A 24,224-nucleotide genomic window follows, 5' to 3' on the forward strand; every position below is an offset into this window, starting at 1 on the left:
ATATTCTGAAGAACACTTTTTACCATTTTAGCTTATTAGTGGTTATAATTTTGAATGTTTTTTTTTATCTTGGTCTAGTCAAAGTAATTTAAAATTGTTTGTTTTCAATTATATTTCAAGATTTTGCATTTTATTGAGTTCTGAAGATGATGCATATGAAGATATTAAATTTTCAGTTGACAGTTATTGTAAATATACTTTAAGCGTTGTTATTTTTACTGTAACTAAATGTTTACTTCTAGTTCTTAGTTTAGCACGATATTCTCTATGAATATTAATACATTTTGATGTATTTGAAGCAAAATTTGAAGTACATTTTCTTTATCTTCTATATGGCAACTTCTCATGCGTACTGAAGACACTGAAAATGTTATTGTTTCAATCTCATTCATTCTCATTCTCAAATCAGGAACATGTAGTGAAATAGCTTGAATTGACGAATCTAAAAAGTGTTTTACTTCATTAAATCATAATATTTTTATCATGTATTATCGTAATAATAATAATAGTTCATTTTATGAACAATGTAGGATCTTTTTACTAGTTTTCCATAGCGTGTTAATCATAATAATGATTACATAAAACATCTTATACTCTATAAGAAAAAATATGTATTAATATTAAAATACATACTGCCTCATCGATGTTTTAATCATATTAAACGGGACAACTGAGAGAGCGTTCGTGAAGCCGATCGGTACAACGTAGCAGAAGACGAAGAAGAAATCCGTGAACTTAACATAGGCGAACCTAAAAGGTGAAGTCATCACCTTCATATAGCTATCTCTCGGTGATGCCTGACCTGGGTCCGATGACCATAGCCGGCTGCGCGGGAGTTCGATCGTCATGCCAGCGATTTGACCAGTCAACAGGCCACTCCATCGTGTAGGCTTCCCACCATTTTTCGTTCTCGGTTTCGTCGCGCACTTCATGATTCCACTCATCATAATGGTGAGTACAGAGATGAACGAAGCGAACGTTCGAGGTCTGCGCGAGAACCTGCACGAATATTCGTCATAGATTCGGCGAAAATCTCTCCATTCGCGATGATCGAAATCAATTCGTTGGGCATTCGGTTCTTCTCGGAAAGTTTCGGTCTCCAAAATCATTTGACGGTTTTCATCGTTTGGTTCGCAACCCCGTATTCTTTTGTTTATAACCATGTGAAAAGTTCACAATGGCATGCCAAAATAAAATATCTTGTGAATCATTTTTCAACGGTACGTGTAGTATTCTTTTCTAAAAAGCAATGTTTATTGCTAAAATAATATATACCGTCTAGTCGTTTGTAAAAGAGTATCAAATTATTGTAAATATGGCTGGTAACATAATAAACAAAGTTATGATGAAGAAGAAAATACGAATAATATTGAAATTCGGCTCGTTTGAAGTATATGGTAAGAATATAACATAAAACTCTTGTGTTATACGGCTTTAGTGTAAATTTCACTATGAGGTAGACATCATAAAACCTTAAATTAAGAATATTACCTTTATTTGGTGGGACAAAATGTATAAATGGAGTCATCAGGCAATTCATCCGTCAATGATAGGACAGAAATTATATAAACAGGTGATAATTTATATTTACTGCATGATGTATTTTGTAGATATTTTATTACTATTTTGAAGGTTAAATATTTGTTAACTGAGTTTAAATTATTTGAGACCGAATGGCTAAGTAGTCTGAAAAAATAAAACCTAATAAGTGCAAGATGACTTGGATGGAAGAGCCAGAGTCTTTATAAGAGGATAATATTCTAGTATCTTTTGAAATTATAAAGTAAAAAATAAACTTGGTAACAAGCACATTTGAGAGATAACCTGGAAAAACTGAAAAAAGAAGCGTAAAGAATAATATAGGTAAGTGATTATTTTCTCTAAAACTACTGTGTTTAATGAGTTTTACTTTATATTTTAGGTCGAAGATATGGTTCTTTTTGGAAAGAAGTTAAGAAGCGATTGTTGAGTATAGTGTGTTTAATGGGTGGTTATTTTTACATGTTGATGTGTTCGTCACATTTTAAAAGGTTTGCATTGTTCTATGAATTAAATAAAATTAGTTGGCGAACTTAATATTTTCATGTTGTTAATTATTTTATATGAGATTATTATTAAGCATCTTTTCTCACACCAGTTGTGAAATATTTTTTCATATTGTTTCACAAATTTTGTACTATGGAGAGTAAATTAAAAATAAAGAATTCCCTCAGAAAAGATAAGAAAAACAATTCATAATTTTGACACGTTTCTTTTGTAATTACCATTTGCAAAATAGAAATCAAAGTTAAATATTATGTCAGATTCCTGCAACTAAAATATACATATTTTAATTTTTCGTGTTTTTTTTACGAGGTTTTTGTTTAATTATATGTATTATTATTAATCATTAATAGATATAAAACCGAAAAATAGACACCTTTATAGTAATAATTAAATTACAAGGAAAAACATGGATATTTTTTTGAAACCAAAATTCGCGCTAATTTTTTCCACGTTCGCTCAAATTTGTTGGCCAGATCCGCGGCTCCTGGAACTGCGTTCTGTTCGTCGCCAATCCCTGAAAGTCATTGTGGCGAACACGATTGTTCGCCGAATTCAGTTCTGCTCATGCGCATTTTCAATTTTCTCACGAAATTCGCCCCGAATGCTCAGGCCTGTACCCACCATAACATTTTGTGCCATGCAAATCATGTACATCTCTAGATATTAATATCGTGGTTTAGTCATCACATATGGTTTTAGTGGTTCAGTTTCTTTCATCTACATGTCTTATTAATTTTCACCAGTGATTGGTCAGTGATCGAAATTCGACCACGATTTATTGTGTTTATAATTTTTTTCACACAACAGAGTAAATAGGACAATTTAAAAGTGATTAAGTGATCGTTTTTACAATATTTTCTACAAATATTAGAAATATATTTGATATATAATATTAATTTTTAGTAATAGGTCTGACTTTTAAAGTGACTTACTTTTAAAAACTGCACAATTATTGATCTTAAAATTATATTATATTATATTAAGTATTGATAAATTTAAATTACTACACAACTGAACATTATAACAGAAGTATCAAAAGTAAGAGTATTTTCAGAACTTTAGTAACTATTTCAGAGCATCAAATATAAGTATATTTGATCTTAAAATATTTTATTATATTATATTTATTTTAAAATAAAGAAATTTGAGTTAGGTGAAAGATTTACTTCTGAGTGATTTCAGTCATAAAAACGCAGTATTGAAATCATTATTGTCTGAAACTATATACCAAGTGCGAGAAGAACTCGTACTTATATTTGACTCATTAGGAATAAATCAGAGGCTTAGAAATGGGGTTTCAGACTATGTGAAGCTGAGAGACGTAGAATTTTAATGTTTTGTAGCATATTCTCGCTAAATGCAAAGCAAGAATGTGTTTATAATGAAAATATATGTTATAATCAATATTCATGTAATTGAATGCATACAATAATAGAGAAACAGTTTTCAGAAATATAAAAATTTAATAAAAATAGAAATGATATAGCGTCGTGAATAATTTCTAAATATGACCTGGCAAGGTCAGAGTCAACTGCAAGGATGAAAAACGGAAAAAAATTATGTTGATTTTGAAAAGAGTCGTTTCATTAAGGTAATAAATATGGTAATGGTGAATATATTTCGGTAAATTATATATTTTAATCAACAGAGGAAAAATTAACATATTAATTAAGATACTTTTCATATCAATTATAAACCCATTTGATTTTAATTTCATTAACTTTAAATTACTTTTAATTGGTTTGAATTTCTGGATATTGTAACTATTATATATAGGGCCGTAATTGATCTAAAATTAGTATTTGACCTGAAATTAAAGGGTTTTATTTGTGTACGTTTACAATAAACAGGTACATTAGTTTTACTCAATATCTTATGATTAGTACTGTACTGATATTATTAATACTATAAATACTTACACTGATATTCGTAATGAAATTGGCTACTGCGTATTGTATGTAATAATAACATTTATTTTTATAATTTTGATGAAATCTCGATATACAGCGGATATAATACCGTAAGTATTTGAAATAAATGTTCTCAACGTTTCTTCATATACATTTCGTCAATCGGTATTGTATAAAAATATCTTTAACAAAAAAATTTAACCGACATTACCGACTCACTAAAAAATAATCAAACTTAGATTATTAACACAAAAAAAGGCTTTAAAAAATATGTACATAATAATCGTTGCAATAACTAAATAAAAATAAACAAAAAACTTATTTAACCTATCTACTATACCTATTTTATGTTCTACTATATACACACAATGTAGCTTAATACCTACGTAAATCTATTTGCCGACGGTGCCGAGTAATAAATTCGATTTGTTTTGTTCTTAATTTAATTTTGTGTATATGTCACAAAATTATTGTTTATTATTGTTAATTTTTGTTTTTGTACTGCTTCGGTTGGTTCAATTTTTTGGTTAAAAATATTTTATTTTTCTCTTTTTAGTGTTAGATATTTACTCAATAAATTACGCAGTTATTTTATTAAGTATTACTATGGATAGCCCAAGTAAAAGTGCAGCTCGTATGTGGACAAATAGGAATAAAGAAATGAGTGAAAATAAGGAACGCTTCAGGTCCCAGGCTCCCCTACCTGGTCTAGATGATTTGACAAATGTTCCAACCCAAGTTCAAAACTTACTGCCCCCGTTGGGAATCGAACCCGCGACCTCTATGTGTGAGCTTAATGTTATAATCCTTACACCATAAAAACAGATGCTTGCAATACTTCTACGGCTTCTCATATGATATGGTTAGTGCTTAAAAAGCAAACTGAATGGCTTTTACACTAAACTACTTCCGATTTTTCGTCACATCAGTTCAGCAATAACATTATACACAAATATCGGATTACCTTAGATAAAAAATACGTAAAAGCGTTATACGTGTCTTTGAAATTTGACGGTTTCCCTCGATTTTCCTCCCTTCCCCCAATCAGCTTCTGGCTTGGTTCAAATGGGGCCACCTCAGAAGTGCACTCTTTCGAATAAGAAAGAATTTTGTAATGTAAAAATCAAATGAGTTGGTTTGAGATATTAAAAATTAAGTTAAGTCATCAGGCAAAGTTGAGGAACAACATTACACTAGCAGCGTTGATAAGTACGGAGATTGGCAATTAAAACTTGTTTGCGTTAAAGATTTACATTCGTAAGAATTTGTTAGTCATTCATTCCATTACTCATAGTTCCTTTTTGAGAAAACTAGCAATAATTATGTAACCTCAATGAAAAACTAACCAAGTAGTTGTATATAAACTCATTTTAAACCAGTAATCATTAAATATTAGAATCCGATTACTGTTTTTGTTAAAAATTGAACCGCCTGTCATTACTCTTTGCCACTTCTCTACTAGCTTGAAAAGCCAAAGATTCCAAGGAATTTAGAAAAAATGAGATGTATATTTTGATAAATTAATAATAAAAAAATGATGAGGTATCGGTCCATTTTTTGGATTCAGGCTTTTTGGTATTGGAAAAATCACATTTTATTGCATCTTCAGGCTTCCTGGAGACATTTCTACTTTGCTATCTTTTATTACGGTAGAACTATCACAAACAAAAACGCAGTAAATACACATAATTTCTTAGAAACTTAAAAGTGAAAAACAAAATCTTTTTTCGCCAGTAGAAATCATCTTAACAATGTCAACGGATTCCCACACGAATAAAAGGAAAATTCTTTGAACAATACCATAACGATAAGTCTACAACGCCGAAAAAAACAACCGATCCTGTTATAATTAGAGCTGAAAAAAGAATCTTTTTACACGAATTACCTACGGAAATGTAATTGAATTAGAATTAATAACCGAGAAACGTTCGAAGAATGAAACGAAGATTAAAAAACGAGTCGATCACGATCGATGAGTGGGACCGACTAGTAATTAGCTGTAGTAGAACTAATAGTTTAACACGAATTTTGATGGTTGGCATCGATTCTATGCAAACCATAGGCAGATTCGGAACCAATGTTACGGTACTATCGAATGGTGGATTAGTAGGATGTTCTCAAACAATTCAATTCATGTCGGAGATTGTTTTATTTATCAATTAAGACGATTGTTGGATTGTTAAACATAGGAAATAGTTGTTCAATTATATTTTATGTGAGGTTATGTCTAGTAGAAAATATTAAAAGTCTTTTAAACGATTTCTTTAACGTATAGGTTGAATATTCAAAGAATGATAATAAGTTAATGCCTTAGTCCATTAAATTATAAGTCGTTAAAAGTTACGTTTAAACGAGATTTTTAAATTATTGTTTTGCATAATGAAAAATAAGTTAATTGTTAATTATTAGGACAATGTCGTTTTTATTCAACTCTCTTAACAATTAGTTTTTCTTTAATTCTTCTAAATTGAGCTTACTTGATAGATTTGCAGTATTGTATTCAATATTTTTAAAGGTAAAGGTAGTAAACAAGAGTTTTTTTCTGATGCACATTTTACTTATTAAGAGTTCAACTAAATGGACTGTCTAACGAAGCACTATCATAGTAGATTATGCAGAGGATGAACTATGAAACAAATTAGGAATAAACTGAAAACTATGAAGTATAATTCAGAGTCTACAGCACTGTTTATTTGACAAGCAAATATTAGGAAAGGTAGGAGCGATCACTGATTTTTACGCTGTTTTTACTCTCCATTCTACAAATGTTGACGTCATTTTGCAGATTAATACAGACTAGATTAACAATATTTTTATAAGATTAAAAATATCCATAGAGTTAAAATACATTAAATATGTATATGTTTCTAGATTTTTCTTTTGATAAAAGATTTTTAGTCAAATTAAGATAAGAAATACTTCTTTCATAAGAATATTATGTCCAAAAAACTATAAATGTTGTACTGATGATGGTACCAACACAACGCAAAGAAATCTCCAACCAAATCCCACTTTTCAATTCGCAATAACGGTAGTTTTTGGCAGGCGTTAAAAATGCATTCAACACTATCTAATTTATATTGAAATAACGTGTGTATTAAGCCGAAAAGACGTCTCATCGCCACGCTATTCATTAAAAAGTACTTAGGGTATCTGTCAAATTGGTGGTTTAACACAAGAAGCGAGAATTTACAAACGGTTTTTATGAATTTCAATTAAGTTCTAGGCGCGAAGATAGAAATTAAATGGTTAATATCATGCAGAAGGCCCCTGGACATAACTGTTTGGCAAACAAAAACAGTCAATTATAATACGTCAACGTTGTAAAAGGAACTAGAATGTATATTATACTCTCTGGTAATAATCAGGAGCAAAAGATATCTCGCCTTCTTATTGTAGCTAGTAGCAAATAATGTTTCTTTTATTTTAATTGTTCTTCCGAAGCCTCAAGTCTTATACGAGGCATGTCTTTTTTGTTTTGGGATTTTGCTTACTTGTGTTCATACATTTACTAGTGCTGTATCTCGCAACTGACATTTGTATCACAAAATATAATATTTTCGGTGTTATAATATTATATGTGATAGAGCAACACGTTGTATTTAACTTTTAATCATCTGTTGAGTAAAAAAATATGAGAAAAGTAATATTGAATGATAATAATAATAAATATAATATAATAATAAAGAGTTAGCTTAACAAATAATGTTTCTTTTATTTTAATTGTTCTTCAGAAGCCTCAAGTCTTATACGAGGCATGTCTTTTATGTTTCGGGATTTTGCTTACTTGTGCTCATAGATTTACTAGTGCTGTATCTCGCAACTGATGTTTCTATCATAAAATATAATATTTTCGGTGGTATAATATTATATATGATAGAGCAACACGTTGTATTTAACTTTTAATCATCTGTTGATAAAAAATGTGAGAAAAGTAATATTGAATGATACTTTAATAAATAATTAATATTAATAAAAAGTTAGCTTACCAAATAATGTTTATTTTATTTTGATTGTTCTTCTGAAGCCTCAAGTCTTATACAAGGGATCTCTTTGATGTCTCCGGATTTTATTTACTTGCGTTCATACATTTACTAGTGCTGTATCTCGCAACTCATGTTTGTATCACAAAATATAATATTTTCGTAGATATAATAATATATACGATATACCAACACTGTGTAATTAACTTATAATCATCTGTTAATAAAAAATGGGAGAACAGTAATATTGAATGATATTTTAAAATAATTAATATTAATAAACAGTTAACAGTTAACTTTGATATTAATAACTTATCTATATAAATAAGCTTTGTTAAATTTATATATGTCATTTCTTTCTACCTGAGAATCATTTTGATTTATGTAAAAAAGCGATAACAACTAAGAGAGGCATTCCTCAACCCCATATAGATATAACGTATTAACAGAGAGAACCACTTCAAGTGCATTGAAGTAACTAATTGACTAAGCAAATACCGGACAAGAGATGCTTGTTTGTTCGGTACCACCAAAACCAGTTCTTGCAAGCGACTTTCCCACAGAAATATGGTTCAATGTGTAACCCTCAAATTCCATGATACGATCTTGCATGGAAAGGAACTTGAAAAAACTTAGCTATATGCACAATCCTGTCGTTTTATTCTTTAAGTGATGCAGTTTATGTTTTAACTAACTGGATAAAAGGATATTATTTGTTAAGTTTACTGTAATATATGGGCAATTAAATAATGATGTTGTTAATCTTTTTAGCGATTAGTTTTTATTATAACGTTTTGTAGTTTTTAGAATTCATTAAACAGTACCTTATATGGTTGAAGATTTTTTTGTCAGAATGTAAATGTGGACATTGTTATTTGCTACACGGTGGTGAGTCGGTCTATGATCCTTCACTGAAAATTCTGATGATTGTTGAGGGCTGATTGCAAATTGAGGATTGATAATTAACAAAACATTACTGAAATATCTGAAAAACTTTTTGGAAAAATTCTTTAATACATTGCCGATCTGGGATGAAATGTTTACCCTAGAGGCCGACTACGTTTTTTTCTGATTACAGCACTAAAATGTTCTTAATAACGTTTTTTTAATGTGTATTCAGCCTAGATTTTAATAATTTTTTACAGAATTTTTTGTGTCACGCGCCAGAGCGTGATCGGCACTGAGGTCTAATTATATTGCCGATGGCCGAATAAAGCGCGAGCGCGTGGCGAATTAAAATCGGCAGAATAGGAAAATACATTGTGATTAGAAGATATAATTTACCATAACAAAGCTATATATATAATGGGAATGAATCAACTACTAAAATAAGGTAAAAAAAATCTGCAGAAAAACAAGAAAAAAAAATTAAGTAAATGTTACTACAAACTAAATATCTATTCAAGTAAATTGAGAAGTCAATAGAAATAAATCAACGACCATAAGCTTATACAAATTTTCATTAAAATTCAAAATAAATAAAAACCCTATTCGGATAAATAATAAGAGGTCACTTAAGACTAATTTTTGCGCAGTCTAAACAGTAACCAGGATATCCAGGACATGCAGTGCATACATAAATAGTGTCCTTTCTTTTTTTGTAAATAACAATTTTTACATTGCTTTCTCGTTACCTTTTCTGCTTCCTTCTCCTCTCGTATTTTCAAAACATGTTCGTTGATAAACACCATGGAAGTAGGTTTGGACGGAGCCTTTAGTAACCTTTTTACAACAGACAAATGAAAGTCGTAAATTGGAATACGATTGCTTGAATATTTATTGTAAAGTTAGGGCACGCTTCAATCTATTTTTCCACTTTGGCGAGAGCGTCCTGACATATCAATATTTTTTGATAATATGATAATAAATGACTCACCTATAGTCTTCCGATAATGCCGATACAACTGTACGGGCATCCTACTAATTCCAAACTAAATACAAGGCTTAGAAATACCACATCTAAGGCGCTGGAGCGTAATTGGCGTCAATTAAAGCATCACATTACGCGTTAGCGCGTTATTAGCAGTAAACGTATCAAGATTTTTTCCTGAAAATATTCAGAAATGATTCTTTAATGAAATGAGATAATCGTATTTTGAGGTGCTTCTAAATAAATAGATAGATGAGTAATTCGAAATTTCGAAGCTAGCAAATTTTAAGTAATTTCCTTTAAATATAACGATCCAATATTTACCTTTTATGAGGTGCAAATACGATTGACAACTGTCTTCTACACCGAGAAGGAATTTGACTTCATTTGTTATTTGGTTTGCTTAAGGTATTCGATTTGTCGTAGGCTTTATTACAGTTAGATTGTGCTGGAAAGGCTACAGAAGAGGTGATAGCTCTCTTGCCTTGCTCTGCTGTGGTTGTCCATCAATATTTTCCGGTGAAGTTAAAACCACTGCGGTGGAGGAACATAGTTCGAGTAAACTTGTTGAAAAAAATAATATTTTCATTACTACATCTCACAACGCCATAATTGTGATCGGGTTTCTAGCTAAAAACTCAACAAATACCATCAAATAATAACTCTATTCATTAGATATGGACCTCAATGGCTTGTTTCTATTTTCAATACTAAAATACTACGACTTCGAGGTCCGTATTATTAGTGAAGAGAAGACATGAAATAGAATTCGTGGCGAGAATTATAGTTGATTTCGAAAAATGAATTTAGAAAATGTAAAAACTAAATCATTAAACTATTCGTTGGTACAGTTCTTGGTATATTATTAAGGGGTACAATACATTTGGATTAATTATAAATATTTTGTAATTTAGTGGCCAATTCTCGGTATTTTTTAACACAATGTACATCAAATATGGACAAAGGTAAACTACGTACTGAATTACGAAATTAAATATATTAGGACTATGTGTTAATAATAGTACTAACTTTTATAGGTCAATAAAACCACAAGTGTCACGTCCGAACTAGTTGTTTATAATCTGGGCAAAAAGGTCATACCCTGTCGAATCCATGGTCAAGATGACTCACGGGACAGTTTGTAGAAAAACCGTTGCCGTATACATTTATCTTCAGATTGGACAGGCGACTGTTTGCATAATGAATGGGTCGAATGGCTTAACAATCTCCGTGACAAACAGTTATGTAATAGATTTTTGGGCGTCAACCGAGATGTTGTTGGATATATCTTTCTTCGGTTGTCTATTTTACTTCGACAATATTGCGATGCTTGCAACTGGTAGGGTACACGCGAGGATGAAGATAATGCGCCAACTGGTAACTGTTGTTCGCGCCAGTATATAACGGCAACCCATTGAACAAGTTCTGCAAAAACCTCCGAGATGGTCATGATAACAAATTCGTTCGGAGTGAGTTTTTTTTTTGTTCAGCTGACCGGTGGATAGTTAATTATAACATTTACTTCACTAATGCATTGAATATGTTTCATGTAACATGGCAGGTAAATAAACACGGTCAAGATACAAGACAATCAGTTGATTATTTATGTTTGAACCGTCTTAAACAATTGGTGGTTGTCTTATTCCAATACAGATAACTTCTAATGAATTTAACTAGCTTGTCCCCATTGATGTTTCAATTAAATTGGAATATTCATTTTATCGTTATTATTGACCTATACTCGTGTAGCTCTTTCTTCCATTATCTACATCGAACAATTACTACGTATTGCCAGCAGATGGAGCTCAAATAGGTTGTCTCCAAATATAACAATTTTGTTTACTGGAACCGTTAATTCGTTCTTAAAATGAATTTGAAACCGATAATAGCCCTGATAAAGAGCTTCGATAATTTTATTAAAAAATGCGCTCACTTTTTCACTTCAGTACTTTTCTGAGATATGTTTTCTTTAGGCTTCACATGTCGAAAATTTATTTAAATTTGTTCCATGGTGATTTTCTCAATAGAAATTATAAAAAAATGTCGTAGTTGATCAAATGTCAAATATTTGATATTAATCTATTAATTAAATCCTTTTATTTAATCAATGAATAAACAACAATAACTATTTTATTAACTATATGTATATATCCATGCCCTAGCAGTACAAAACCAACCAGAACAGCTGGCAAAGTACAGTTATCAAGAATTGGAAGAATTGTCCGAAGAAGAACACTTCAAGAAATATCATAAGCATTGGGTGTTATCAATAGTAAACAAACGTCAAAAAGGCTTCCAAATTGACAGAGAAGGAAGGACATACTTTTAGTATAATTTTACGTTACCAAAATTACTCGTTCGAAAACTGCTTTTAAATTATATGCAACATGCAATACGTATTGCCTTATTATATATGTTAGATTGACATTTATACTATATTAGTATACAGTTTACATCAATTGATTAATTATATTAATATTATGAAACAATATTATTACGAAAAAACGTGAGTTTATTCTAGGGTGTCGGGTGCCGAGAAAATATATGGAATTCGATATTTTTAAAAAATATCGATATTTTTTTAACGATTAGGAAATGCATGAATATGTATATCTCAAATTAAAATTATTTTAGAGTACTTAACTAAGGTTAAGAGTACATACAAGTTCGGTTGGTTTGGTTCGCTCAATCTTCAGATTACCTGCGCGTTGTACAGTAGTTGTATTGCTTCCACGTTGCTGTGGTTTACTAACTTTACTTCATATTTTAAGACAAAATCTTGGACAACTTGAGACCACCTTGAAGCTCTTCGTTGGTTGTGTAAAGATGGCTTGGTAAATAATCGAAAAATTTTGGTATAGTGATATTGATCAACTTTTGCATCAGTCGGCTTGCTTGGGGCAGTGGTAAAGGCGACAGGACGGTCCTCCTACTTTTGCGATATTCGCGGGTTCAAATCCTGCTGGGGCCCGGTCGTAAATTTATGTTTGTAGTTGTCTTTAGGAAGGAATGCAAGATCCGACAAGGAAATGATCCTAGTCACGCCAGTAATCAGGCTGGGTAAGACCGGATGTCTTCTGGGATGAATTCTAAGTTGGTCACGCGCCAGTCGGTAGGCTTAACGCCAATTATAATCCTAAACGTAGAAAAGTTGGCAAATTAATACATCTAATGTGATCACCAAATTTGACAGCTTCAAATTCTTTTGAAATAAAATTTTCATGTCATATTGAAAACTAAAGTAGGTTAAACAAAAAATCTCAATGTTAACAAGTCGAGATATTTCAAAGGTTCCCGATACAGATAAAACAAAATAACAACGATACTCCCACGGGCAATAAAGAAGAAAGATGAACAGATAAAAAAGTATTAACCGATTAACCTTTCGCAAAACCGTGGCACGCACACACAGGCGCACAATCGACGTTTCCAAAAATCGAGAACCAATATCGAACTGGTCGGTAACAATTTCATTGTTTTATATTATCTGGGTCTTCGAAAGTCAAGCTAATATCGCAATGCGCCAACAAATAAGGAAAATGTAGTACCTCTTAAAACGGGGTCGAACAATGTAAAACATGGCCGTCGCTCAAAAGAAGAGCCTTAAGGTTAAAGGTAAGTGGATGAGTTTTTTTGATATTCTACTGCGGGCCGTATTAGGTCGTACCACGTATCGATTTTTCGATCTCGAGTCGGTCATCGAGAGATGACGGTCGATGTCGAACGAGAACAGTTCAATTTACCTTAGATGGAATCTCTAGTGCTTGTTCGGTCTCTTTTCCAGTCGAAACATATGCAATTTGCTTAATTATATGCTAATGATCAAGAAGTAGAAAAGAATGCGTTGCTGTTAATTTCTTCTTCCTGAGATGATGCTAATTATTATAAAATATATCACTTTTTTTTGTATTCACTCAATTTCTTGTTCAATAAAATTTTTTGGTCATAAAAATATTGACCCATAAATTAATTTTAAAGGATATACAAATGGTGTGACTGTGTCTTAACCTGCATGAGCTATATGTGTAATCAACTTCATGTTGAAGCCTTAGTGTGAAGAAAAAATTTTTTAATGCTTTGAAAATGTCAGAATTCCTACTGAGTAACAGTATTTGCGGAAAGTTTTACTTTTTTACATCAACTCAAAGAAAAAGCCAACTGAGGGTCATCAAATGCTGTCTAAAGCTTCTGGCAGCCATGTTCTGCATCGATTTGAACATTTGAATATTGATTTTCATGATTTAGAAGTGGTTATTTTGATACCGAAGTCAAAGAGCGTTCTGAACAGACAAAATATTTTGAAGGCATTACTCGATGATTACCCGGGTAAAAAGCAAGAAAAACAATTTCCAATAACTTGATGATCATGAGAATAATTAAATGGTTGGGTATTTTCGGCGGTGTGAACTGAAGTTAGGAGACATTGAAAGGCGTTTGTTTATGTCTGAAATGTGGCTTCAACGGGAAAATAGGAAAGGCTCTTTGCATCGTATTGTAACTGGCGATAAATGGATCCACTACGATTATCCAAAGCCAAAAAACTCATAGGGATCACTTAGTCATGTATAAACATCAACGACCAAGCGGAATATCCATGGTCCCAAGCTAATGCAATGTGTTTGGTGACATCATCTTGGGGTGGTATATTATAAAACCTGCTTAAACGAATGCTATGCTATGAAGTGACTAAAACCTAATGAAATGAAATGAAATATGAGCAAAAGCAGAGCAATGTTATTTTTCAGCATGCCAACGCTCGACCACATGTTGCAAAGCTGGTGAAAGCATACTTTAAGACATTACAACGGGAAGCGAGATCCTACCGGCCGTATTCACCTGATCAGATAGTTTTTTTAACTCTAAAAACCCATTGAGGCTGATGAAACCATTTCTTTTGCTCCAGTATATCTACATTTGAAAATTTTAAAAAACATTAATTGCTGCACCATTGAGGTTAAGTCTTACTATGGTTAACACTAAAATATCAAAAATATCACATATAATTTTTTTGCCGTTCATATACGTCCATATCTTTTGTCTCAAAATCATTGTGGATATCACTACATAGTATAAAACAAAGTCGCCTTTTCTGTCCCTATATCCCTATGTGCGCTTAAATCTTTAAAACTACGCAATGGATTTTGATGCGGTTTTTTTCAATAGATAGAGTGATTCAAGAGAAAGGTTTATATGTATAATACATGCATAATATACTAAGGCAACATTGCTAATTTTAGAGATTTCTAACGTGATGTCGTAAATTAACCTATTTTTTTAGGCTTATTTAGCAATTAGCAAAAACGCTGCCTAACCCTACGAGTTAGATCAAATTAATGTACTACAGTATTGTACACCATAAAAAGGTCTACAAAAAAGTCCGCGATGGTATATGTTTATCTTTTAGGGATAACCCACATTAACCATTTTTATTGTTTACTTTTTACGTGAGAAAATGGCTTATTTACGAAGCTATTTTAAGCAATACGGCATTAATCCTTATCGAATTAAGTACCTTAAATACAGTGTGCAATTAATATAGATCAATATGGTTCCTTACAGCATGTAAATTAAACAAATATTTTCGGAGATATTACAAATTTAAAATTTGCGTTTAAAAATGTGTAATGTAATAAAAATTGTATGAATTTAGATATTCCAAAGATAGCAGGAAATCTTCATAGTAAGTATAGGGGAAGAGGAATTGTTTTACTCCAAATTTAATGCGTGCAGGCCAAGGGCAGTAATGAATGAACCAAAAATACTGGATCGATTTTAATCATGTTTTCATTGAGTGACATAGGCATATATATTTTATGCCCGTGCAAAGTCGGAGCGGGCCGCTATGTTATTATATACAACGTTCATATTTTTTCTGTAGCGTATTTAATTTAGTATCAGCATTGCACCCGTGCGAAGCCGGGGCGGGTCGCTAGTATGGTATATAAAACTGAGATCTGCCAACAAATAATCTAATAGCAATAGTACTAGCACATTAATATAAGTGGGTAAGGTAAAACAGTAACGTTTTGACCAATAACTTCAGATGAAAACTAAGAATTATATAATAACAAAAGGTTCAAGGAGCTACAAATAATCAGTTAAAAAGTTCCAAAATTAAGCGGTGCATTATAAAATTTAATTAGCGTTGTAATTGACTTTTTTACTATCGGCTGTTTCAGTCGTGTACTTTTAGTTACTAGAACTTGACAAAAATGTACCATGGATTTATACGTAATATATATATATATATATATATATATATATATATATATATATATATATATATATATGTATATGTATATACTACCGTTGGAAAATATAAGCACATATAAAATTAAATGCTCCAAGAAATTATCTCCGTCCTTTCTTCTCTCACAATTTATACAGGAAAGGATTCGCACGTATTCGTCTGACATCACGAATGGAGATAAAACATTCCAACCGTGCATTTGACTGGAAATAGTAGTTATTATTTTCATTCGCTAGTTTTTTGATCATTAACTGTTTCGCGACTATCGACTGTTTCGACTGTTTGCAGTCGATATTTCCCAACGCTCAATTTAATATACCATTAGACAGAACATTTTCAAATATTTTTTAGGTTGGATGATGATACTGTCACCACGTGAGTACTTTATTGTATTACATGAACAAAAAACATTAGCAATATCAAATACGTCAGCAACTGCTATTAAACGTATGTTTAATAATAGAATATTATTATTTCGATAATTGTTTCTTCACTTGTGACATTCTTTCATTTTTCTTCAACAGTAAATTAACCAAGAATTGTGTAAAGAAAGAATAATCACTTTTATGTTTTATGTAAGATATACATAAAATGACGTAATGTAAATTAATTTAGTAACGTGTGTGGAATGAGCAGAATAAAAATAGAACGCAAAACTGACTTATCCAACAGTAAGGCCAACAACTAGACCGGTTCTAACCAAATGCCTTCTGGGAAATATTAATGTTCACCTCTCAATTATATTTCGTCAGTATTCCGGGTAAAAACCCTTCTTTCTTGTAAAACTTATTTGTTATGGTGTCGGTAAACTTTGTCTTAATCCGTAGAAATGTGTTTTGAAGCAAAACGTACCTTATTTGTATTGTGTATTCCTTGGTAAATTGCTTTTATCATTTCTACTGAATTCTTTTTAAGTGATGTTTCTTCTCAATGATTGTGATAAACAGAATTATAGGTTTTTTTTACTTTTTTAGCTCTAATTTTTTAGCTTGTTTGGAGCTATTTTTCATGGTTAACGTTTATCATTTAAATTAAAATTGTAAGCATCAGTAAGACTTGGCGTATCGACAGAATAAGGGTAAGGGTTTAAGTCACTTCGACACGCTTCGTAAATTTTACACGCTACCTTAAATGAGGTTTAAGAGCAAATAGAGAGATGAAGGAGATTAAAATGATAATCTAGCTGATGATTGGGTTATTCTACGGATAATCTATTTGACTTCATCTAATTATTAGGAATATGTACTCAATATGCTGTCTGTTATATTATTAATGTAATAGAGATGACTTAACTTAATTCAGTTCCAATTATAAACGAATTATAACGTCTGGTCGTTTTGTACTCTTAATTTTATTTCAGTTTTAGTGATACTTAATTACTTTGATTTAGTATATTTCTTTATTTTTATTGATTGCATCTTACATTAGATATGCTTAGTACAATCTTAATTTACATATTAATGTATTACTACTGTTCTGTTGTACTTGCATTAATACACAACAAAGGATTAATATATCAGTAAATATTTCCTAAATTAAAATAGAACTGATATACTTCACCTAAAGTTAAGAATACACTTATACACTAGACAAGTTCATGTGGCTTGGTTATCTTCAATCTTCTAATTTCCTGCGTGTTTGTCGTTTTAAGGCGAAATTTTCATTTGATTTCGAGGTCATCGAGGTCTTCGTTGGTTACGTAACCATAAGCATTAGTAATTAATTGTTGAACTTTGTTTTGGGTGCATTAGATAACTAGTTGGTCTGATGCCTTAGTGCAATCCCATATCTGTACCCGATGGGTCCAAATTGGCTTTATGATTGACTAATAAACCAATCTCTTTGAGTTTAGATCAAGTTGAGAGTATCTTCCGACTAACCAGTATAGTTGTTTTATTTTGGTCCCAATGTGTTTTGCTTTTTGTCTAACATGATGTTTTCACAATGTCCGAGGAATTTAGCTGATGCTGCTTGAGCAATCCGGCATCCGTCAAGTTATATAATTAGGTTTTTGTCATTTCGTCGCAACGCAAGATTAACATGGACTAGTGTTGTAGTGTAGAAAAAAATTAAATAAACCCGATGATGTAAATTTGTAAAAATTAGAAATCCACTGAACCGATTATTAAAAACTTCTTTCGAACATTTTTGGTCTAGCAAAATATTATTTGTCAATTGTATCAAAATTCTAGCTTCAGAAACGTTAACACTATTACTCATACATTTTTATCAAGGAAGTATATTCACTACACGATGACGCAGCAGTATTTTTCTTTGAATTGACTAGAAAAACTAATGATGCCCTTTGGGACATCTCTTCAGCAAAATGATGCCTAATTAAAAGCAAAGTCTAACGATTAGAAACAGTTACAGAAGTGCGTTTTTCTCAATTCATTAATACCAATGGACGTGAATTTCATCGAAAGCTGAGTTCAACTGAAACAAAATAAGACGTAAATACTAGCTGCGTCATTCCATAACCGTAAAGTTATTCGTCGATAATGTCCCAACTCCATGGGATGGATTTCACGCCACCGACACACCTGAAAAATAAATTTACGATTCGGAAATTTCTAATTTAACGCCGCGGCTTCAGAGTGTAACATCGGGTCGCACTTTATGGCGACCTGGCGAAGGGCAGGTACCCGTATTTGGTATTCCGGGGTAGATGCTGATAATATTTTAAGGGGGACCGTGGCTAGATTTATGGTGCATCCGAATAGAGAAGGGAAAAGGGCGGGAGGGAGAACAGGTAATCTTAAAAGATACTTTTACTTAGTTCCATATCGATTACGGCCATTGGGGTTGGGTACTAAATGATTTTTTGAACGTTTGCTTACGCAGGGGATAACCAATCTGTTATACTATAAATTAAAATTCAGATAAGGTTTTCTGTCCATCCCATCATTCATGTTATTATTTTATGGTAGCTGTGGCGTGCCAATGAAAGTGTCAAACAGTCATAAAATAGTATTTTTTATCTTGTTTGTATATACTAAGGTTATGATTTCCACGTAGTAGCAGTTAATTCGTTGCTTATATATATATATATATATATATATATATATATATATATATAAGCTTTTTTGCTGCAAAGAATGTGCTGTGTTCTCCTCTATTACGTTAAAGTCAATAGATTCTATCTAACTGGGAATAACAAGAAGAGCAATTGTGTGGTGTAATGTGTCAAACAGATAGTTTTTCTATTAATGCTACAGTCAGTGGTTCGAATCCCACTTAAGTACGGTTATTTCTAATTTATATAAATGTCTGTATATAAGCAAAAATATACAATCAGTTAAGGAACAAAACGGTTATGCCAGCATCCAGAGTAGGTAAAATCATATGTCTTCTGGGTTCGTCTCTAATTTTGCCAAATAAGTTTAATGTCCCGTCCATAGTTGGCAAATACAAGGTAGTGTCTTGAGATCGCTCCTATATCTGCTCTATATAGCTGATATCTCAACAAGAAAGGAAACAGTACTTAGAACAATTGCAGACGACACAGTTATCATGGCAAGAGATGTAGCTGTCTTTAAGGCTGCATAAAAAGAGATTGGCAAATACAGCTTAATTGATCCGAATCTGTCGTGTTAACCTTGCGTTGCGGCGAAAACTTGGCCTAAAATCAAAAAGATGAACAATAAAACATGAAATAAGGTTGCTAAATCACAGCAACGTGGAGGTGTATGCAGCTGCTGGACGCAGGACACAGGAAATTGAAGCGAACTAAATCGCAGGAACTTGTTTAGTATATAAGTGTATTCTTAACTTCAGCTTTACTAGTTTAATTAATTATTTCAATTTGGGAAATACATACTGATGAATCCCGTACTCGCCTTATTTGTGTATTATTGGAAGTACAACAGAGCAGCAGTAATAAATTAATTTGTAAATTTAGATTGTACTAAGCATATCTAATGTAAGACGTAATTATTAAAAAAAGTAGTCAGCAAATAGGGGACTGTTTATTTAAAAAATTAGAAGAAGAATGAAATAAATTTAGATGTTTGGGTACGAAAAAATAGCCAGCAGGAATAAACTTATAATTAATTTTAATTATCTAAATCAGTTCTATTTAAAATTCTAACATTACCAGATGCTTAAATAATATTTTAATTAACGACAACATTAGTTGTTATTTGTTGATTATATTTGGTGAATGAGAAACAAAATCTAAAAATGATGAACTAATTAATTTTGAACAAATTGAATATCGCATATTACAACCGATGATGTAAATCGCAAAATATTTTAACAATAACAAGCTCTAGATTATTTTAATCCAGAAGCTATTGCACTTTAGTGAAAACGACAGATAATGGGACAAAACCATAAAATTGTGCGATTGTATGATTTATTTACCACATTTCGGTATATTGTAATCGATCTGCGAAAGTTTCACGGGCGTAATTAATTACTTTAATGTCGTCGTTGGTTTTTAGTAGGTTTTTTAGGGAAAACCATCTAGTCATGGAGAACGATTTTATTAGAATTAAACTAATCAGGAATGTCAATTACTGAACATTTATGATTATTATCTCGATTAATTTCTTCTCTATGTCGCAGCAAAGTATTACTATCTAGTATATCTACCTCTCAGGTACTGTCGAAAGTCCTGAATAATCTACATAAGTCTTTAGACACTTGTTATCTAAAGTACCTTAAAATAACCTTTTTCAGTCAGTAATCTAGATGTTCTAATGACAGTTTTAAATGAATAGTCCCTCAAATTTGAACAAGATTGTTCTTGAATAAGCCATTTATTAATGACCATTAATTAGTTCTTTGTTTCCGTTTCCATTTCTTTTACGTTGCTTAAAATTTAATCTTAATTATTATAAAAGACTGACTCTAGGATATACGTATAATTAAAAAATCGATCTATAAGGTTTCAATATCAAATAAATTCATGATTGAATCATTTATGTTAACTGTATGTTTTTGATGATTATAATGAAGACATAATCAATAACATAAGACTATTTTGTCAATAAATGTTGAAAGTTAAAGTGAATACTTAAATAATGATATTGTTCAAGTTTAAAACCCAATTGGTTAAGTTATGTATAAATCAATTATATTTGTTTCATTATTTTAATATGGAAATGATGCTGCTGAATATATTAAAACTTAAGATGTATGTAATATACTACGTATTGCTAAAATTAAAAAAAAAACATAACTAAATAATATATCAGCACGAAGTTCTGTCCTCATCCTTGTTTATATTCTCTACCGTTAGTTTTTTTGACTACTGCTCGTTCCAAATATACTTTTGCGCTTTTCAAAGTTCATATGCAACTACCATATTTCGTATTAATGGATGGATGGGCAGCCTTGGTTCACAAAGACAGATCAAAAGCCAAATTTCCTAAGAGCATAGTAGGTCAAACAAATCAAATGAGGTCAACAATATTTCCAAATACAGCACAAGTCTTAGACAGAGTTTGAGCAAGAAGTTGAGTATTCTGAATTAAACGAAATAAACGCAGGAGTGGCTCCGAGTAGTGTTCTATGATATATCCTCTATTTATTCTATATTAGCAAGATCCCTAAATTTAAGTAGTAAATGTAGCCAGTGAAGCTTGGTATGTAAGCAATGTTGACTTGCATCGGTTGGTACCCCTACAGTTAAATAATAACTAAAAAATAGCTAGAGAACATAATGAACTTAGTATATAGGCAATATATTTCGTGTGCAGACTGAATAGGACCAAATCCTAGCAAGGTTTAAAATGAGAAACACAGTGTATAGAAACTAATTTAAAAAAAGTTATTTTTGATCTAAGAGACTGTAGAATTTTATAATGAAATTTTAAAAAATGCTATGTTATACTTCTGAAAGAACAATGTTAGTAAATATTATAATAAACAACGAAAAAATGGAATGGTTTCGATATTGTAAGGCAAGTCGTATGTTAAACAGGCGGAATATTTGAACAATCAACATTTAACAAACGATGAATATGCATTCACGCCTATAATTTCTACCAGCAACATCGCTGATAGTTCGGTATTTACACATGTCGACCATAGACAGAAAGCATAACGATTTGCATATCCTCTATTATGCAGCTCGTACTCACGCAGCAATCTGATTACACTAACCGACAAGAATGAAAAATCTATGATAATTAGACGCCAATTAGATCCGACTCATTAGAAAACAATAACTGGTGCTTTATCTAATAATTCGAATGCCTAGGAGAAACGATTGCTTTATTAGATCGATATAGGTGACGAAAAATTTAATGATTCTATTCATAGTAGGTCACTGGAGGTTCGTTACAAAAATGGGGCATGGACTGATACATTGCATTGATGCTACAAGACTTTCTCAAGAAGTCACTTATACTTAACAAATATATGGGGTTACAATATATCCAATATTACTAAAACAATTAGCTGCAATAACAACCACTAACAATTTTTTAATATATCTCGAAAGAAACAATAGAGCTATTTTGATGAAAATTTTATATAGATCTCAAGTCCTGAAATATAAAAGGCAACCCTCGTACCTCGTAATAAGATAGTAGAGTGCTTTAATTCATAAACAAACCTTTTTGACACAGCATGATACTTCTTCTCTTGATTTTTTCGGTTTCTGTCTTTTTCAAGTAAAAATTTGCTATATTTTCTATTCAATTTTCTCTTTATCTTTTTAATTGTATCTGAGCAAGGACATTTTGTTGTTATTATATTAAAAATGTTATTATGCAGTATTTGCAATGAATTCTTCTTCTAGTGAATGACTATAATTTTCACAAAAAAAGCAATATAATTTAATCATTTGAATAGCACTTAAATTAAATACGTAATAATATAATTTAATAATATACTTCATCGGCATCAGACATAAAATAGTCAACTTTCAGTGTTTAATGACTGAGTAAAGAAATGGAGATGTACAGATTAAGCTTACAGTAAACATCACGTTAAGAACAAACTCAGTTTATTATAGTACCTATACCGATATTTTATCTTATTTCTTTTTTAGACTATTTTTCACTTATTTCAACTATAATCAAAATACCTTTATGTCAAATTATATTATTTTGATTTAAATTCAACCTTACTTTATAATTATCGTAATATATTTACGATCAACAAATATATATTATTTAATTAGTCTAAAATAATAAATTAATAAGTTTATTTACAAGATACACTTTTCAATTTCATTTTATCATAATATTTCTTAACTACGTTCCTTAATAATACTGCTGAAAATTAATTGTAGCTACTTCATGTTAAACTAACTTGAAATATAGAAAAATGTATTGTTTAAATGGAAGAAAATCACAATTATCAGTACATGATATATTATTAATACACAAGGAACTATTAAAACTATAAAACAACTATATGGACTGGCGAAAAGGCTCCCAGAATACGATTGGTTACTCTAAACATGAAGATGAGGATGGACACGTGGTAAAATGATAGAAACTAACGGGGTTATTGATGGTTTATTCGGGTGACTGATAATTTACAGTTGGCAATATAGCTACTCAAGGGAGCCCGGAGAAATAGATGCCATCTAAATCTGTGTCGAGATTTTTATAGGTCCAACTTGATCGTTGGGTCGTCGATTGAGAGCGGGACTTAGGTGTTTTCTCTTTTAGTGTTGGGAATTCCATAATTCTATAAAATCATTTTTTCTCCTGGGGAACACCATACTATTTACGAAGACCAATTCAGATTGTTGTTATCGCTAATTGTTCTGATACAGGATGGATACTCACAGATATATATATCTAGATCTAGATTTTAAGCTATTGTAAATTAAGAAAAAAATTGTAGGTTAGACAGTAACGACTAGTAACAATATAATTAATCCCACCAAGTCAATAGTAACTTATTTTTAACAAAGGTTTTATTGATAGGCTCTTCCAATAAGGCAGATGATAATTGTGTTACCTACTAAGAGAACAATATAAACCCAAAGTTAACCTAAGAATGTTAATTTAAATTTACATGTTTATATTATATAAAAAGAAGAATTGGATTAAAATCAATTTTCAGAGTCAACTTTTTTTTTATATACAATAGAATAAACAATATCACGTGATAGTTGACTGGAAACGTGAATTTCAAATAAATTTTCAGAATAAGCGCATGCCAAATTATTACAATCCACTAGCAGTAAATTTCCGTGG

General features: G+C 31.2%; 1 protein-coding gene and 1 long non-coding RNA gene across 3 annotated transcripts in view; one reads left to right on the forward strand and one right to left on the reverse strand.

Moving 5' to 3' along the window:
- Shrm (Shroom) overlaps nucleotides 1-24,224 on the reverse strand; it is a 536,569-nt gene that overhangs the window by 186,225 nt on the left and 326,120 nt on the right. The gene's annotated exons all lie outside the window — the stretch shown is intronic.
- Nucleotides 1,438-1,799, forward strand: LOC143199201 (uncharacterized). Its single transcript, XR_013006377.1, has 2 exons — nucleotides 1,438-1,573; nucleotides 1,669-1,799. It is a non-coding gene; the product is annotated as an uncharacterized LOC143199201 (long non-coding RNA).

This window comes from Rhynchophorus ferrugineus, unplaced genomic scaffold (assembly GCF_030347505.1).
Source record: "Rhynchophorus ferrugineus isolate W39M unplaced genomic scaffold, kcgeb_rfMv2 rfM6, whole genome shotgun sequence".
Lineage (NCBI taxonomy): Eukaryota > Metazoa > Arthropoda > Insecta > Coleoptera > Curculionidae > Rhynchophorus > Rhynchophorus ferrugineus.